Source organism: Lissotriton helveticus, chromosome 4_1 (genome assembly GCF_964261635.1).
Source record: "Lissotriton helveticus chromosome 4_1, aLisHel1.1, whole genome shotgun sequence".
In the NCBI taxonomy this organism is placed as follows: domain Eukaryota; kingdom Metazoa; phylum Chordata; class Amphibia; order Caudata; family Salamandridae; genus Lissotriton; species Lissotriton helveticus.
In genome coordinates, this window is record NC_136063.1 from 305,555,592 (window position 1) to 305,567,189 (window position 11,598).

Consider the following 11,598-nt stretch of genomic DNA (forward strand, 5'->3'; position numbering starts at 1 on the left):
AAGCTGAATTTGATCACCAAGGAGGTAGCTCACAGGCTGCTACTGGTTTTGAAAGTGCAGGCGTAAGTTGTCCGCATGTCAGAATGTTTTACTGAAATGGATGAAGTAGATATTTGTCCAAAGTATGCTTTCAGTAACCATAATGTCTATGACAAAACAAACCTTAGGGTTCATAAAAAGACTCCAAGTTTAATCCGTAAATCTGTTCTTATTTATTTGTTCTTGGTCATGTGGAAAGTTAATGATATTCAAAGCATATCACAAGTAAATATTTTCGGGTTCAGTACTTAATAAATTCCATCCAATGGAAACTCCGATGCATTTCGGACAAGAACAGTCCTTTGTCAAGGAGTTTTGGAAGTATTCGAAAGTTCAAACGTCCGCTTGGTGGAGTGTATATACACATCGTAAAACATAAATACACATTAAAAATATTAAAATTAAAGTATATATATATATGTATGTATATATATATATATATATATATATATATATATATAAATAAAAAACATTCATCAAATGTAATTAAAAATAAAATTATTTTAAAAAATTACAAAAATAAAATATAAATTAAAACACATTAATTATTTTATATATAGTGTAAAATTAAAACAATAATTCCAAAACGAAATAAATATTAACCAACCAAATTAAACAATAGTAAAAAAAATGTTGGAAGGAGTCAGATATATTATTCTAACGCCAACATAAGCAGCAGTAAGGGACATGTGACCTATGGAGGGGTTGCATTTACTATTCCCACTGCAACATAAGCAAAAGCAGGGAAAGCTTTGGAGGCTTTGATTTTAGAGGAGTTGGATTTCCTATTCCCACTCCAATCTAAGCAAAACTAGAGAAAGTGTTTAATTTTGGAGCAGCTTGATTTTCTATTGCCTGTCCAGTGTAAGCAAAAGAAGGGCAAGTGTTTTACTTTCAAGAGGTTAGATTTACTTTTCCCACTCCAATCCTAGCAACAAAAAGGAAAGTGTTAGTCTTTGGAGGAGTTACTATTTCCACTATAAGTAAACAAAAGCAGGCAACGTGTTGGGCTTTGGAGGGGTTACATTTACTATTTCTACTCCAACCGCAGCAGTTGGGGAACACTTGGACATTGAAGGGGTTATATTTGCTATTCCCACTCCAATCTAAAGACCAATAGGGGAAGTGGTGGACTGTGGAAGGGCTAGATTTACTATTCTCCCTCCACTTCTTTGCAAAAATATGAAAAATGTTGGACTTTGAAATTCCCACTCCAATGTAAGCAAAAGCATGGAAAATGTATGACTTTAGGAGGTTTCGATTGAATATTCCCACTTCAATCTTAACAATATTAGGGACCTTAAATGGGTTAGATATACTACTCCTAAACCTTTTTTATTAAACAGTTCATTGTAAAACAATAAAAAAAGTACTTGAAAATATTCAACGTAAGAGTTAGAAATGGGGGTCTCTAATTGGCATAGGTAGGTACCTTTGTCCATATAGGGACCCTTGCTTCTAGTCAGGGTAAGGGGGATACACTCCTAAAATAACCCTTGCCCACCTGCGTGGTGGCTTAGCACAAGCAGACAGGCTTATCTCAGAGGCAGCGTGTAAAGCATTTGTGAACACATACAGTAATACAGTGAAAACACTACATATGGACACCACACCAGTTTAGGAAAATACGTAATCTTTATCTAAACCAAAGAAAGACCAAACAACAAAAATCCACAATACAGTAATAAAAATATGACTTTCAGATGGTAGAAATAGTTCAGTTCAAGCAAATTTCAGATGCAACACTTTTCTCACAAAGTACCTGGGATGCGCCACGCAAACAAACAAAACGGACCGCAGGGAAGGTGATGCGTTGATTCCTTACACTCAGGGAAGGTGATGCGTTGGTTCCTTGCTCCGGGAAAAGTGATGCATCAGTTCCTTACTGCAGTGCAGGGGAAGTGATGCATCTGTACCTTACTAAGCATGGGCGGATTGCGACAATACGCAAAATCCGCGGATCCTAGCGTATTTTTTTTTTTTGCGTGTTCGCACGGGTTTCTGCAAGTTCGCGAGGGTTTTATTGTACAAAACGCTCGCGAACGTGCAGAAACCCGTGCGAACACAATGTGCCAACTCATGGCCAAACGGACGGGGCTTCCATGCGAGTGCACATGCCTCTTGTGTGTATAAAAGGTCAGAGGCTGATCAGAGCAGCAGATGAAGATACAGAGACTCCTGGTCACAGGAACAGCAAAGGGATTGTGCTGCACATGCCTCTTGTGTGTATAAAAGGTCAGAGGCCGATCAGAGCCGCAGATGAAGATACAGAGACTCCTGGTCACAGGAACAGCACAGGGATTGTGCTCGTGAAAGTCAAGGATGCAAAGGCCTCTATCCAGCATCACAGCTGACTTTCGACTGTAGATTTGGTAATGAAGGCACATTGCCCAGCCTCGACAATGCTCTCGATTGTTTCTGGGCTGATGAATGAGTCACTGCATTTGAGCTTCAACTAGTTCCAGCGACCATGTGTGTGTTTACAATGGCGCCAGCAAGCTGCCAGCGCCGTTGTAAAATAGTTACAAAGTTAGCTTGCACAGGAAGCACTTAGATAAAATAAAGCAGCACCTGCTTCGTTTTATCTAGTGGTTCATGTGCAAGCTAACTTTGTAACTATTTTACAACGGCGCTGGCAGCTTGCTGGCGCCATTACATGAGTGGGTGGGGGTTCAACTTTTGAACCCGTTACATCCGCGGATTTTTTCGGATTTTGTGGAAAATACGTAAAATACACGGATTGCGTATTCACCAAAAATCCGAAAAATCCGCGGACGTAACGGATTTGCCGCCCATGCTTATACCTTACCAGAGAGGAGGTGATGCGTCGGTTTCTTACTGCGTGGGGAGGTGATGCGTCAGTTTCTCACTGCGTCTACCAATGATGCAATAGACTTGGCACCTCGATGCGATGCGACGATCCGGTGATGATGCACAAACTCATGCAACCTCACAGCAGGCCTTGCGTCGAGCTCGGTGGGATGATCTCGGACTTCGGAGATCGGTGCACTCGTTGTGGCGTGTGGCGCATTCTCAGACCGCAGCAGGCGCTGCGATGGTTTCTTCGGCAATGTGTCGGAAACAGGTGCAGATGCGTCTCGCTTCTTCAAAGTTGCATCGATATTCCAGCTCCCAATGGAAAACAGACTCTACAGGTCCAAAACAGCAGCAAGCAACTTTTTGCAGGTTAGAATTACCAGCAAGGAAATTGAGGGGAGCTGGTGGTGAAGTCTTTGTGTCCCTGAGACTTCAGAACAGGAGGCAAGCTCAGTTTCAAGACCTTGGATGTCTTCTTTCAAGCAGGTGACAAAGCAAACAGCAAAGTCCCTTTCTCATTTCCTTGGCAGCATGTAGCCACTGCAGGCCAACCCCAGACAGCAAACAGCGCAGGGGCAGTATTCCTTCTCAGCTTCTCCATCTCTTCTCCTTGGCAAAGGTTCCTCTTGATTCCCGGAAGTGATCTAAAAGTCTGGGGTCTGGGCCCCTCTTTTTATACACCAAAATCCTTAGTTCTGTGAAGGCAGAGAGTGTCTGTACCCAGCCAAAACCAGTTCTGTCCCCACTGGTGCAGTTTCCTGGCAGGAGGTGGACACAGCATTGTTGAAGGCATACCAGGCCCATTCAGATTAAAGGAAATCTCCTCCCCCTATTCTAAATGCAGCCCAGGTGTATTCATCCCAGCCCTGACTCATCAGACTTCTGGAGCCGCTGCCCCTCTAAAGCCCCTTGTCATCCAAAAGCCAGACGTGCAATTCCCAAACCTAGCAGAGGAACACTCGATGGTTAGGCAAAAAAATACCTATTTTCTAAAAGTGGTATTTTCAAACACAGAATGTAAAAATCACCCTCACTAAAAGATGCTTTTTAACATTCTGAGTTCAGGCATACTAAACTTTTTGTTTCTACCTTGTTCCCAGGGCCAGTTATGTTTATAAGATGTTTTTTTTATTTTTATTTTTATTTTATTTTTTTACCTCATTTGCCATTGCCCCCCATACAAGAGACCACCGACCACCACTATTTGTCTATTTGTCCATGGCCAGAGATCGAAAAATTGGCACCGAGACACAGATAGCTTAATGGCAGAGGAGGGAAACCAGCACTGAGCGGGCGACCTGCTATCCAACAGGGTATATAGCAGCCCATTAGACCTTAATTTCACCGAGGGGAGCCATTGCTTTAAGGTCTTTGGAACAGAAATTAGGCATAATCATAAAACCCGGGGAAAAAAAAACCCGGAAATCCTAGCTCCATTGTACCCGGAGGTCCCAAAATGCAAGCTTTCTTCTGCTACCAGATCTGGCCAGGTCGATCCTTGAGACTTCGTATAGGGACGTCAACCATCCCGAGTATGTGGGGGGTGCAGTATCCGCCCAAAACCTACAAATCTGTCTCCTTGCCAAAAGGATTGCAAAAAAGAGGAAAGATCTGGCCTGTCCGGAGATTTTCTCCTCAATCCCAATGATGATTAGAGGGAGAGTAATACTCAGTGTAGTATTAAGTATAAATGTTCAGGGCATCCTACACTTCCTCCCAAAACTGGATGATAGCAGGACAGTCCTTAAACATGTGCACATCTGAGGCCTCTAACAAGTCACATTTATTAAATTTTTTCCCGGGACAGAACTTTGCCAGCTTTTGGGGGGAAAAGTATGCACGGTGTAGCGTGAAAAGGTGGTTTGGCCTCAGCCATGCTGTCTTCACAGTCTTATACAGTAAGCTAAAGGAATCCAGCCACATCTGTTCACAGTTGGCACCCACCTCTCCTCCCCATAGCTCCTCGGCAAGTTTAAAGTCTCCATCTATCTCTTCCAAGATTGCCCAGTACCAGCAGGAGACCTCCTTTCCTTCCCCTGATCTTGCCATTAATTGATTTTCCAGGTTGCTAGAATTACCCAAGGGGACCCCCTTCCTACTCAGCGCCTGAGCCCAGCTGGTCAGCTGCATATATTTGAATCTTGAGAGACTCAGCCCTACTCTCTCTCTCAAGTCTTCCCACAATAGCATTGACCCATTTTCCAGCAAATCCCCCAAATACAACATTCCAGCCTCCTTTATCGGACTAGCCAGTCTGTCTTTAAGGCACGGTGGAGTGCCTGGCGAGTCCCACATAGGTGCTAGATTTGAAAAATAGCTAAGCCCTATGCGCTTTCTAATTTTAGCCCAGCTTCTGGCCAATGGTTGGAGAATGTTTAATTTTACTTTTTTTTTAAATTTCTGATCCCCAAATTTAAAGAGGAAGCCGTCAGGTGGAAGATCGGCTCCCTCTAACATGACTCGAAACATCTCACCCCTGTTTTTAAAAGCATTCTAAAAAAGGATAGCTGGAACGCCCATGCATAATGCTGCAGGTCTGGTAGTGTTAACCCCCCTTTTTCCCTCCTTCTCCTCAGCTTCTTCCAGGCCAGTCTGGTAGCTCCATATTTACAAACAAAGGAGTTTAACTCACGTTGACAGTTATCTAATTGTATGGTGTCAAAAGCCAGGGGGATGGAATTAAACAGAAAAGTGTATTTAGGCAGGATAGACATCTTAATTAAATTAGTCCTCCCCAAAATGGAGAGGGGGAGGTGAGCCCATGCCTTTAGTTTTTTTTTACATTCCTTATGTACTCGTTCTAGGTTCTGGGCAGCAATATTACTGATGTCTTGGCCAATTCTAATTCCCAGATATCGCATGGAAGAAACAACATTGAGGTGAGTATTATTGATATTCCAGGCCATGATTTCCGTTTTGTTGGCATTTACCTCGTAACCGAAAATCTTGCCAAACTCATCTGCCCTCTTGATTACCGTTGGGAAGGCAACATCTAGGTCCGATGTCATTATAAGAATGTCGTCATAATATAATGCTACCCGCTTTTCCCACCCTCCAAAACTAAAAGGTAAAATATCAACCTCCTCTCTAAGATTCTGAGCGAACGGCTCAATGTAAAGGTTAAAGAGGAGTGGGGAAAGCGGGCAACCCTGCCTCGTTCCTCTTGTGATATTTAAAGGCTCTGTTAAAGAGTTGTTAACAGATAGCCTAGCAGTTGGAACTTTGTATAAAAGAGCTATCATACGACAGAAGTTGGCAGGTAGGTTACATTTTTTCATGACCGTGGACAGATAGGACCAATTGACCCTATCAAAGGCCTTGGTTGCGTCCAGGGTAAAAGCGGCCAGCGGAAGAGAAAAAGTAGAGGCAATATCAATGGCCCCGACTAGATCATGTGTAAGGTCTGCCAAATGTCTGCCCTTAATGAAACCCCTTTGATCCTCATGGATTATCGAACCAACCACCATTCCCAGCCTAGTAGCCATAATACCAGCGAAGATTTTGTAATCGCTATTAAGGAGCGATATTGGGCGATATGACCCGCACTCCTTTAGATCTTTTCCTGGCTTAGGGATTAAGACTACGGTGGCATCATTCCAAGACTTTGGAGGGTCCGCTCCTTCCAAGAGGATGCTGTTAAAGAGAATGGCCAAAACTGGGGTAATCTCCTCACCGAGTTCCCGATATAATACCCCTGGTAAACCATCGGGGCCAGCCGCCTTCCCACGTTTCACTTGACCCATTGCCATATTGATTTCTTCTACAGTAATCTCTGTCACCAGAGCCATACTTTGTTCAGAGGAAAGCCTTGGCATAGGAATGTTATCAAGCCAGGCATCTCTCGCCACCTGATCTTCACAAATATCCTCTTTATAGATGGCCTGAAAAAAGTCCTGAAATGCACAACCTATGTCTAGCTTTGAGAAACGGGAAGCTGATTCCCCTTCTACCCTGATCTCCCTAATGTAGTTCCGTGCTTGGTCGGCTTTGGTTTTCCAGGCAAGAATCTTTCCAGCCGCCTCACCAAACTCGAATTGGGAGTTTTTGCTCGCTTCCCACCTTCTAGCGACCCTAGCCTGTAAAAGGCTATCCAATTCAGATTTTAATGTGGTTAATCGGTTTTGGTCCTCCCCTGAGCCAATACGGGCACCTAAGTTGTTCTCAATGCGTTTCATTTCTGCCTCCAGGTTCACAATGCTTTCTTTGAATTTTTTCCTTCTATAGGAGGCTCGGTTCATAATACAGCCCCTCCACACAGCTTTTAAGGCCTCCCACACAGTCGCAATATTGGCTGAACCTAAGTTTATCTCCAAAAAGTGCTTTGTCTCGGATCGAAGGAAGGTAATTTCTTCCTCTTCCAATAAAATAGTACGGTCGAAAGACCAGGAGATATGAGTGTGATGCTGACCATTTTTTAGTGTAAATAGGATAGCAGAATGATCAGAAAGATGTGCGGGAAGATAGCAAATGTCTGTTACTAGATCTTTAAGATTATAACTAAATAAGACGTAGTCAATCCTGGACAAGTGCTTATACTTGTAGTTGCGGAAGGAGACCCCCAACTTATCTCCCGCCATTTCCCTCCAGACATCTGCCAGGCCTATCTGCGACATTATTATTGAGAGTGCCTACCTGGATTTGGAGAAAGGTAATGCTCTGGAGCTTGGAGACTTATCCAGTTTTGGATTTAAAACACTATTAAAATCACTAGACCAAATTACGGTGTCATGAAAGGCTAATAGATGGTTGCAAATAGTATTCATGTAAGATGGGTCGTCCAGGTTTGGGCCATAATACCCAACCAGGGTATATGGAAGGCCATCCAGCAAAACCTTGGCCAAAAGCCACCTGCCGCTCTTATCCTCCCTAAACTCTACTATTTGAGCCTTGGCCTGTTTCTTAAAAATAAATAAGACACCCCTAATATTTGCTGATTGGTCTGTGCCCAGAAAGATGTCTATCCACTTTTCTTTCTTTAAGATCTCTAATATTTCAATTTTGAGGAGATGTGACTTCTGAATGACAATGACCTGCGCCGAGGAGTCTCTTAAATATTGAAAGATCTTCCTTCTTCTACCCCTCGTGCGCAGGCCATTGACATTCCAGGATAAAAATTGTAACTGTGTCATCTTGTCACGATTCTCCTCACTAGCCCATCCAGATTCCCTGAAGTTTTATTGTCGTGATTCCCTTTGACTGAAAGTACCCTGGCCTTAATAACTCCTACCCCATCGGTGGTTAAACTTAATCTCTTTAAAGTGGTACGAGGACTCTGACCTACGAGGAACTTTTACATTTTTACCCCTACCCATGCCTCCCTACATGAGCCCCTCCCTTCCCCCCTGGAAAACCCCTCCCTACTTACACTGGACTCATATATTGCCAGTTTTGCACTCTGAGCCATCCCTTCCTCCACCTCCTCCCCCCCTACCGCCAGGCTGTATCTTGACTAGTGCATAAACAATCTCACCCTATTTATGTAGTTAGTTATCCGTAGGAGAAAAAAAAGAGAAAAAAAGGGGGTTGCTATACATGCTATACATGTGGAAGTTTTTTTTCTTTTTTTTCTCTTTTCTCTTCCCTCCTTTAATCTTTTGCTCTTTATAAGAATTCGCCATCACCATCGGTGCCCACAAACCCTGATCCCTTATATTTCTTTATTTTTCTATATTTTTTCTATATTTTCTCGTATTTCTTATTTCCTCTTTTTTTTTTTTCTTTCTCCTTCCCTCTTTTGACTCTTTTTTGGGTTGTATGTACCTCTTTTTTTTTCCTTTCTTCTGTTACGCTAGGGAGATAATACCTGTATTATTATTCCTTTTTATTTCTTCCTCCTTGCTCCCTTCCCTTCTCTTCTTCCCCCACTAAGTGCCCTACTGCCCAAAAAAAAAAAGAAGGAGAGAAATGGGGCCACTAATCCAACTTAATCCAGCTCACAGCCCCATCGGATTTCCAGTCCCCCGTGCGAGGTTCTTCAGTGACTCCAACATCTCATCTGCCTCAAGAGGTGATCTGAGATTGTGCATCTTGTTGTTGTACATCACTCTAAGGAAAGCAGGAAACCTCATCTGGACTGTGGCACCCAGGGCTCTGAATTTTTCCATGCTTTGCCCCAGCTCCCACTGCCGATCCAGCGGAGTCTTCGATAGGTCTGAACGAATGTCAAACTGGAAATTCGGGCCTTCTAATGTTTTAACTTTTAGGGCAAGATTTAAAATCTTTTCCTTGAGTGCATTCGTAAGGAAATTTATCAAGATGTTTCTAGGCTTAGACCTGCCAGGCTTTAGCCGGAAAGGGTCCCTATGAATCCTTTGGATGTCCTTCTCAAGGGTATCCGCTGTCTCCTCCAGATTTAATGCACCCTTTAAAAGGCTCACCACAAAAGTTTTAATGTCACTTCCCTCTTTTCCCTCTGGAATCTTTAAGAGCCGGAGGGTATTTCTCCTTGAGTGGTTCTCCAAGGACTCAACTCTCTCATGGATCTCGTTTCCCTCTCTTGGTAAAGATTGTATTTTTAGTTCGGCAGATCCCAAATTCACCTTAAGCTCCTCAACGGACCCTTCCAATGACTCTGTTCTCTCATTTAGCCGATCGACCTTTATTTCCAAGATGTCACAGGCAGCCCTAATTTCCGTTTGGTTTTCAGCTGAGACTGAGAATCCTTTCCTTATGTCTGCCTTCAAAGAGGTCAACAGCGTCTCAATTGAGGATCAGGCTAAGACAGTATCGCCCCTACTCCAAGACCCTCCAATTCCTGGTGATGATACAAATACTGCCGAAGTTTGAACTGTGGGTGCATTAGATATCTCACCTAACTCAATCTGACCGAGTGTCGAAGCCTCGACTTGGTCTGGCGATGTTAGGGTATCAAGCACACAGTTCTCCTGTGCCTGCTGGAGGCTGGCTGACTCGGCTACCTCAACTATACCTGCCATCCGGGTTTTTCCAGGGGTGTCAGCAGGGCGAACTGCTCGGAACACAGGTGACACCGGCGAGTAGGGAACCTTCTTAATAGGAGACTGGCGGCTTAGAGCTAAGAGATCAGAGGGTTTTATTGCAGAGGGCAGCTCTTGATGGGTTTGTTGAATATTTAAAACCTGAGGTAATACCTTAAAAAAGGAGCGCAGGGCGCAGGGAGGGAGTGATACGTGATGGTCTAATCTCTCCGCGGGCTTTTTTAGGGCCTGCTCTCTGCCTTAAGTTCCCCTCTTTAACTGTCTCAGCTAGCTTGGCCCTACTTTCTACTCCCCTTGCAGGGCCTCCTATGTAGGTCTCGCTGGTACCTCCTATTGATGTAATTTGGGGGGCACAATTGGCCTTACCGCCCCTCCCCCTACCTCTTTTGGGCTTACCTTTAGGTTGTTTATTTACACTTTTACCTTCCTCTAAGAAGCTCCCGTCTCCTGCCGCACCTTCTGAACCAGACCGGCATGTGCCCCCCTTGTCACCTCTCACAGATGCTGCAGTCCCTCTGCCACTTTCTTCTTTCCTAGATCCAGCTGTCAGGAACCTAGGTTCACGAGTGGCAGTAATTTCACATAAGGTTGACAAGAGGCCAAGACGTTTTGCAAAAGAAGAAACGTGGTCGCAAAGAATTCGAACATGGAACTCCCAAAAGGCCGCTAGGCTGGAGCAGGGGTTCGCAGTCTAGTGTTTCAGGCTGACGTCATCAGCCGAGTTCTGGTGGAGCGCGCGCTGAAGGAGTCCTGCGCACCTGATAACGTACCGAGATAGGAGCGAGTTTTAGGTTCTCTGAGGAAATAGTGTGAGGAGTCCATAGTTCAGAATTTTCCCGTTCGCATTGTAGTCAAGAAAGAATGAACGAGTCCGGAGTGTTTTAGGAACGAGTTTGAGTGTAAATACTCGCTCGTCATTTTCTGTCACGCAGTTCTTACGGACGACCGCGTAGTAAGAAATCGGTTGTCTTTGCAGTCCTCAGTTCACACGTTAGGTTCAATCCTGAGAGAGAATGAACTGCACCTCGTAGCTTACCTGAGTCCCTTTCTTAGATACCCCTGTCCTTCCCCGTAGCTTGAGACCAGAAGCACCAACGTCAAGAGAGAAGGAGTCGACGTGCAGACGGAGTTCGTCGAGTCTGGAGTCCTAGGAAAGAAGAATGCGATAAGTGAAAAAATAAAACACATGTTTATGAATAGAGATTAAGTGTTATCCTGACAAGATACTTACCTGACAAGATACTTACCTGACAAGATACTTACCTTGAAAAGTTGACAAAAGAACTTGAACTTGTAAATATATTGGAACAGAAGAGATGCTGGAAAATGTGCACCTAAGAGAAAGAAAGATATAAAGATTAAGGACTAAAAGAAAGACCAGTCATATAAGGCAGTAAGGCAGCAAATGCAGTATGCATTAAAACTAGACAGCTATGAAGACAATGAAACCAGAATAAGGAGGAGGAGGAGAGCAGGGCATAAGTGAGTAAGAGAATAGAAGAATTAGCAGTTATAAGTCAAGCCAAGTATAGGAACATATTAATAAGGAAAGCACCCATTTCTATATTTCAGAAGGAAACAATAGAAGTTCTGCCAACTCAGTTTATTTAAGAAGCTAAGAAGAGAAGGCAAGGTTCTTGGCAATAAATGGTAGGTGGGAGTTAAGGAGGGAGATTTAGATAGGGTAGAGTAGAAAATAGTGTAAGACATAATTGTGCTTTTCCTTTCCAGGGTCCTGGTGAAAGACGGTCTGCAGGTCGGACTACACGAGGGGCCACCCAAGAAA